We start from the raw sequence: 8,892 nt of genomic DNA, 5'->3' as shown, positions 1-8,892 counted from the left end.
AAGAAAAGTACCTATGCATAACATATAGCAATTACAATATCATAAACTCAACATAAAATAGATAAAGATTACATACCCGCCACGACGTCAGGTGCTGCGCGGACCTCCTCCGCAGTCAGCTGGAAAGCTCTCCCCCTAGCCTTTGGTGCTTCGACCTTCACTGGCCGGGTCTCAGCAGCTCGAACCGTAGGTGTAGATCCCTGCGCTGACCTCTGAAGCTGGGGGCACTCGGCCTTCCGATGGTCGGTCTGGTTGCAATGGAAGCAAACCGAGAACCCCTTCAGACAGTCCCTCGCAAAATGTCCTTCCTTCCCGCATTTGTAGCATACCCCAGTCTTGCACTGCCCATCATGGATCTTGCCGCACTTCCCACAAGTGCGGCCCCTCGAACTACCCGTCCTCGAATCAGCGGGCTTTGCCCGCTTGGCGGCCGGTTGCGACTGCGCCGGTCGTCGATCACCCCTCTGCAACTCAGTCTCCTCCCTCGCCTGTGTCTCAAGCTCGATCTCCCTCTTCCTGGCATTTTCCTGGAGCTCGGCAAATTTCTGGTAAGTCGAGTTCGCCACGAACTCGCGGATGTCCCTCCTCAAAATATTCAGATAACGGCTCATGCGATCCTGCTCAGTGGACACCAACTCCAGGCAAAACAGCGCCCGCTCATGAAACATCCTCGTAATCACTGTCACCGACTCTGTCCCCTGCTTGAGGGTCAGAAACTCCTGAGCTAAACGTTCCCTCTCCACCTGGGGAACATACTCGTCACGAAACATCGCAGTAAACCTCTCCCATGTCACTGCAGTCAGCTCACCTGTAGAATAGCTCGCGGTCACGAATTTCCACTAGTCCTTCGCCCCCAAGCGAAGCTGGTTGAGTTCGAATCACACCCTCAAGTGCTCCGGACATGAGACGTATAAAAACACCCATCCATGTCTGAGATCCACCTCATAGCGGCGATCGGGTCCTGCGTACCATCGAACTCTGGTGGTTTCGTGTTGCTGAACTCTCGGTACAGCAACGAATCACCACCCTGGGGTCTTGCAGCAGCAACAGCTGTTGTGGCTGCAGCAACAACATCATCAGTCAAGGCAGCATAATGCTCGTCAAACGTCTCGATCAGTGTGGTCTTAATAGACCCAAACATCTCCAGAATCTCGGCTCTGATGGCAGCAGCCACCTCCTCATGGATGATCCGACGGATCTCCTCATCGCTCACCCCACTGCTCTCGGGGTTATGGCGTGTCCCGACCATGATCAACCTCTGAAATACAACATAAGAAATATCAGGGATACTCTCGAGTATACTCACACTCGATAACTCAAACATCCTCTCTCCTGGTACCCCCAAGGATTCTTACTTGGACTGCGCACCAATCCGGTGTTTTCAATAGTACGGGCCCAATACTATTGTCCACATCAAATCAATATACAATCCAAGTCCTCCTCCTAGGATCCCAAGTCGTAAATACTCTACTCTCTCTATGCATTGGCTACCCTCAGTAGACCTATCATGAGCTCCTCACTGCTACCTACTCACTCTCAAAGTATCTCATAGCAACAGTAATCTCCTAGGCTAAGGCATCACAAATCAGGGCACTCTAGTCCTTATAGGAATACCTAGCCTCTCTATCATGCATGAAATAATATCTCATAACTCATAACATATAATGTAAGGGTATTTTGGGGATTCACCGTTCGGGCGCTGGCTGACCGTACACACCATCCACTCTGCTCGTTTCCAAAACTTCTTTTTCTTTTTAGAAAATTTGCAGTTTTGGTTGTAAAATTTCTCAAATCCTCGGTTTGAGTTCAAATACGCCCGAAGGTGCATCCGAATCCCTCAAACCAAGGCTCTGATACCAACTTGTAACAATGTAAAATTTCCAATTAAATTTTTAATTTTTAAAACCACAAAATGTATATCATATCATAATTTCAAATCCGAAACAACAGTGTTTTCAAAACAAATTCCCAAGATCTCTCAAATGTGAACTCCATCGGTGTGAGTGTGTACGAGTCAAGCCATCGCCTTCCCACGATCCTCGCTGGTACCTGAGACATCAAACACAACAACTGTAAGCATAATGCTTAGTGACTTCCCCAAAATACCACATACCACAAATACGCCACTCGAGGCTAAACCCTACCCTCTGGTCAAGATGTCTCAGCGGGACCCTCTAGTCCCGTAGCTCGTTGGACCCTCTGGTCCAGTCATAGCTCATTGGGCCCTCTGGCACGTTCTGAATCATTGGACCCTCCGGTCCGGTCTATATAGTCATACAGCATACAAATAACACATAGCATACAATCTCATAAATAGCACATAAGACCCTCTGGCCAACCCAGAATACCACTCAAGGTAACGTGTAGTGAGAAGACTCACCTCGTGGAACGTCTAAGATCTCGCGTACTCGCTATCTCCAAAACCCAACGACGCCTCTACCTCGCCTAATCATAAAAAAAAGTATCATTTAATAATCAAGACTTCCACAACTAAACGTTAACCCTTATCATCATCCTCAGAGGGTAAAAGACCATTTTACCCCTCCTTGACCCAAAGTCTTCATGTTGACCAAAACCCTAAAAAGTCAATAAAAGTCAACCCTACGAGTACGCGGGGCGTACTGCTTGGTGTACGCGGGGCGTACGTCGCCAACCCATGGATCGGGGTCTCCACCCAGTATGCTGCGCGTACTGGAAGTTACACCCAGCGTAACCATTAGACTTTAGCATACATCATTTCTGGTCTTAATCGGTGAAGCCATTACTCCAACTTCTAGATCCGGCTCATTTTATGCGTCTATACCCATAAAGTCGAGACCTTTAAGCCTTGGCATGGCTGTAAAGGCTCCAACACTTCATAACATCACTCTATTCCAACTCAAAGACCTAGATCTCATGCATGGTGCAATGTTCACGACCAAGATTGCATTTTTATGAGTCTACAACTCAAATAGACCAGAAATACGAAGGATCTAAGCTGATGGAGACCATTTGCTCAAAAGTCTCCACCTTTGGGACTAAAACCCTAGAAAATGGTACATGAAGCATATTACAAGAACTATAGAACAAGATCCGAGCTTTTTACCTTGAAATGAAGCCTCAACCTTTGCTAAGCCCAGATCTACACTTGAGTACCACTTCTAGCCTTCCCCAATGAGCTCCTCTTCTCCTTTGCTACCTAGAAATGGCACCACCAAGCTTAGAATACTCACAAATGGCCTAAGAACGGTTGCACACTCTCTTTAGGGTTTCTTTTTGAGGGATGGTGGCTGAGAAGTCGATCCACACATTCCTTTTATAGCCCTCCAAATGAATTAGGATTTTTAGGTCTGGACCGGTTACGCCCCGCGTAACCTTGGGTACGCCCAGCGTACCTGAGGGTGAATGCGTCCAAATGAAGCGCACGAGTACGCGCAGCGTACCTCTTGTACGCCCAGCGTACTCGCAAATCATGCAACCCTAAAAAGAGAACATAACAAAGATGAAGGGATAAATAGAAGGGTACCTGATTTTCGGGCTGTTACATTCTAAGCTCCAATGTGCCCCAAAAATCCTTCACAAGGCAACAAATCACTCATACTTACAAATGGAGGCTAGGGTTTCGACAAGGAACGCTCTGAGGATGATAGAGGCTGAGGTGGGGCTATAAGGACATTTAAATAAGGTGCAAACCCTAAGGATTTGGGTCTCCTCCTGATCGGCCTACTCGCCGAGTCCAGGCGTGGACTCGCCGAGTAGATCACTTAAAGCCCACACCCATCTCGACATCTACTCGGCGAGTTAGGGCTACAACTCGCCGAGTAGCTCTTCCAAAAAGAACCTTTAATAAAAACAAATACGTACCAGGAACTGGGCGTTACAAATCTCCCCCACTTATCTTAGATTTCGTCCTCGAAGTCTGCTGACTCCCGAAACAACTCTGGATAGTGCTCCCTCATCTCCTCCTCTGCCTCCTAGGTCCACTCTGAACCCCTCCGGTGCTGCCACTGCACCTTCACCAACTGAACCACCTTGTTCCTCAAGGTCTTCGTCTTTTGATCTACGATCTCAACTGGTCTTTCGATATAGTTCAGGTTGCTATCAACCTGAATATCCTCCAAGGGTACAACTGCCGACTCGTCCACCAAACACTTTCTCAACTGAGAAACATGAAAAGTGTTGTGGATCTGGCTAAGCTCCGCTGGAAGATCCAACCTATAGGCGGCCCGACCCACTCGGGCCAAAACCCTAAAAGGACCAATGAACCTGGGGCCCAACTTGCCCCTCTTCCGGAACCTAATGACACCCTTCCAGGGTGATACCTTCAGGAGGACCATGTCACCCACCTGAAACTCCAAGTCTGAACGCCTTCTGTCGGCATAACTCTTATGCTGACTCTGTGCAGTCTGCAGCCTGCTACGAACCTGCTGGATCAACTCTGTCGTCTTGAGCACCACTTCGGTGCTCCCGATAACGCGCTGACCGACCTCGCCCCAACAAATCGGGGTCCTGCACTTTCTCCCGTAGAGAATCTCGAAAGGAGGGCGGTCAATACTCGCATGGTAGCTGTTGTTATACGAAAACTCAGCCAAGGGAAGATAGGTATCCCAACTGCACACGCTCGCAGCATATCCTCCAGAGTCTGGATGGTCCGCTCGCTCTGACCATCTGTCTGCGGGTGAAAGGCGGTGCTAAAATGCAAACGAGTGCCCAACTCGTCATGAAATCTTTTCCAAAACCTGGAAGTAAAACACACATCCCTGTTCGAGATAACCTATACTGGCACCCCATTCCGTGCCACGATTTCCCTGATATAGATGTCGGCAAGTTTCTCTGCCGATATGCTTTCCTGAATCGGAATAAAATGGGCGCTCTTGGTCAATTGATCCACGATGAACCAAATCGAATCTACTCCACGCGCAGTCCTGGGAAGCTTTGTGATAAAATCCATCGTGATATCTTCCCATTTCCATAACGGGATGTCCAACGGCTGCATCTTGCCATGCGGTCTCTGATGTTCGGCCTTGACCTTCCTGCAGGTCAAGCACCGCTCAACGTACCAAGCCACATCCCGCTTCATGCAGGGCCACCAATAATCTAGACGAAGATCCCTATACATCTTCGTCCCCCCTGGATGAATAGAGAATCGGGATTTGTGCGCCTCCTCCATCAAGATCTGGCGCACGCCCCCGTGATATGGCACCCACACCCTACGGTGCAATGTCAATAGTCCTCGACTATTATAATCGAAGGAGGAAACCTGACCCACTACACGCTCGCTCTTCCGATGTTCCTCCTTAATAGCCTCCCGCTGAGCCTCCCGAATCTGCACTAACAGTGGAGTTACCACTGTTATCCTCAGACATATATCCCTGAGTGGCGCTGCCTTGCGGCTAAGCACGTCGGCCACCACATTGGCCTTCTCCGGATGGTAAAGGATCTCGCAATCATAATCCTTCACCATGTCTAACCATCGACGCTGCCTCATGTTCAGATGCGGCTGATCTATAAGGTACCTCAAACTCTTATGGTCCGTGTATATGGTACACCGGACTCCATAGAGGTAATGTCGCCAAATATTGAGGGCGAAAACAACTGCCCCCAACTCCAAATCATGTGTCGGGTAGTTCACCTCATGAGGCTTGAGCTGCCTCGAAGCGTAGGCAATGACATGCCCCCTCTGCATCAGTACGGTGCCCAACCACAAAATCCTCTATGCCCTCTGGCAGGGCTAAGATTGGCACCTCGCACAATCTCTGTCTCAGTGTCTCAAAGGCAGCCTGCTGCTTGGGTCCCCACTGAAAGACTTTGGCCTTCTTCATCAGTCGTGTCAGGGGTACGGCTATCTTGGAGAAATCCTGAATGAATCTCCAATAATAGCCTGCTAATCCCAGGAAGCTCCGAATCTCGGATGGAGACTTTGGAACCTCCCATCTCATCACGGCCTCGACCTTGGCCGGGTCGACCAGAATCCCGTTCTGGTTGACAAGGTGTCCGAGAAATTGCACCTCGCACAACCAAAACTCACACTTGGAGAACTTGGCATACAAGCTATCCCTCCTCAGGGTCTCCAAAACCTCTCTCAGATGCTCCTCATGCTCTTCCTGTGTCTTGGAATAAACCAAAATGTCATCGATGAAGACTATCACAGACCGATCCAACATCGGTCTGCATACGTGGTTCATGAGGTCCATGAACGCGGCAGGAGCATTGGTGAGCCCAAACGGCATCACCACGAACTCGTAATGGCCATAGCACGTCCAAAACGTGGTCTTCTGCACATCCTCCTCTCTGACCCTCATCTGATGATAACCCGAGCGCAAGTTAATCTTGGAGAACCAAGATGCTCCCTGAAGCTGGTCAAAGAGGTCATCAATTCTCGGGAGTGGGTAACGATTCTTCACAATTACCTTGTTCAGCTCCCGATAATCTATACACATCCGATGTGACCCTTCCTTCTTCTTCACAAACAGAATCGGGGCTCCCCAGGGTGAACTGCTCGGTCTAATGAATCCCTTGTCTAGCAGCTCCTGCAGCTGCATAGACAACTCCTGCATCTCAGGAGGAGCCAACCGATACGGTGCCTGGGCTATCGGAGCCGCACCAGGAACGGGGTCAATCCTGAACTCCACCCGTAGCTCCAGAGGTATCGCAGGAAGCTCCTCTGGGAAAACATCTGCGAAATCTCGCACCACCGGAACCTCTCTCACTGTCGCCTTACCCACCTCCCGGGTATCCATCACGTACGCGACATATCCTGCGCATCCCTGCTGAAGGTAGCGTCTAGCCCTTGCTGCTGAACATACTGCGGGTCCACACTGCGGCCTCTCGCCATGAATCACTAACTCTCCCCCACCTGGGGCCCTGACTCGCACTAGCTGTTGCGCGCAATCTATCACTGCCCCATTAGGGCTCAACCAATCCATGCCTATAATCACTTTGTTCCCACACAACGGAATGGGAACCAGATCCACCAAATAGCGCTTCTCGAATAACCTCAGAACACAATCTCTGAACACTGATGACGCTCGCACTGATCGATCGTCGGCAATATCCACCTCCAAAGGGAAATCCAACATTCCCGAAGACTTAGTGAACTTCTTGCTAAGCACAAGGGAAACAAACGATCGGGTAGCACCCGAGTCGAACAACACCTGGACTGGGATACCGTTCACATGGAACGATCCTAGCACATATATATACATATACCGAGCACATATCAATATCATAACATCATATAAGTAAATGAGAGGGAAAGAATCATACCTGTCACCACATCGGGTGCTGCGCGTGCCTCCTCGGCAGTCAGCTGAAATGCCCGGCTCCTCACCACTGGAGCCTCTGCCTTGCCCTGCCGGCCATCTGTGATCTGCAGGGTCGCTGGAGCTGGCGCCTTCACTGGCGCTGCAACTGTCAACTGGGAACAATTGGCCTTCTTGTGGCCCCTCTGGTTGCAGTGGAAACACATCAACTCATTCGTCTGAATAACTGCTGCCGGAGCAGTGCAATTCCTGCTATAGTGCCCAGACTTGCCGCACTTATAGCAGCCTGATGATCCCAAACTGCACGCCCCTCGTGCGTCTTGCCGCATTTCCTGCAGCGGCCCCGTCCCTGTTGGCCTTTCGGCCCCAAATCTGATCCCTTGGGCTTCTTCCCCGAAGCCCCTCCTGACTGTCCGTCTTCTGCCTTCCGTTTCCGGATGTGCTCCAAATCTATCTCCCTCTCCCTCGCCCTGGCAATCATGGAGTCCAAGGTGGGGCAAGTTGAAAAACTAACATGCTCCCGTATATCAACTCGGAGCATGTCATGATAGCGGGTCCTCCTCATGTCCTCATCACCCGTATATTGGGGTACCAACAACGCCCTCTCCTGGAACTTGGCGGTGATCTCCGCCACAGTCTCTATCGTCTGCCTCATGTCCAAAAACTCCCTGGCCAGCTGCTGAAGCTCGACAGCCGGCGCAAACTCTGCCCTGAATCTTGTCACAAAGTCCGACCAGGTCATAGCCTCGATCGTTGAGGCTCCCAACGAGTCGCCCACTGACTCCCACCAGTCTCGAGCTCGGTCTCGTAAACACCCTGCTGCATACCTCACCTTCGACCCCTCGGGGCAGAAGCTAGTCAACTGTGCAGACTCGATGTCTGCAATCCATCGTCTGGCAGCAATGGGGTCTTTCGCCCCATGAAAATCCGGCGCACCACTGCCCCGAAAGTCCTTAAAGGACAGTGTGCGAGATCCCGACTGGCCAGATGCCATGTCGCTCCTGAATGCCCGAAGGCGATCTTCCATCAACTCGATGATCCCCTCCTTGATCGACCCGAAGATAACGGGGGTCGACTCAAGGATACCCCTGGTGATCTCTGACGCGATGAACTCACGTAATCCCTCATCCACTGGCTCGGAACCTGATCCCGAACCTGACCCCTCTCCTGAACCGCCATCTATCGGCCTCGATCATAGTACCACCATTCTGCAATACATAATAACAATCATTAGTGATACTGATACTTCTTGAGGGATCACAACTACTTACAAGTTCCCTGGTCTTATCTTGGCCTTCCTTGGTTCGGGTACGGATCCTCTGCTTTCAGTAGTATGGGCCCATACTACCTTCCACATCTATCCGTACCTTCTTCAAGGACTGCCTCGACTCCACCAGATCCCTTTCACTGCTACTGATCACCGCTATACTCATCCTAGGCTTGCCCTAGGGAAATCTCAGGCTCCACCCTACCGTGTCCTCAGCTGCTGAAGGCCTCCTCGTAATGCCAATTAACCATTACCTGAATACCATCACATGTGGTGAGGCTCGGATAATCCTTCGAGTAACAGACTCGTCCCTACAACGGTTAGACTCAAACGAGAGCTGCGCAATAGGGCCAAATCCAGCACTCTAAGATTATTCAACCCTGA

Source organism: Lactuca serriola, chromosome 8 (genome assembly GCF_051521515.1).
Source record: "Lactuca serriola cultivar US96UC23 chromosome 8, Lser_US96UC23_V15, whole genome shotgun sequence".
NCBI classification, from domain to species: Eukaryota; Viridiplantae; Streptophyta; class Magnoliopsida; order Asterales; family Asteraceae; genus Lactuca; species Lactuca serriola.
The sequence above is the reverse complement of the archived record's forward strand: the minus strand, read 5'-3'. Positions refer to the sequence as shown.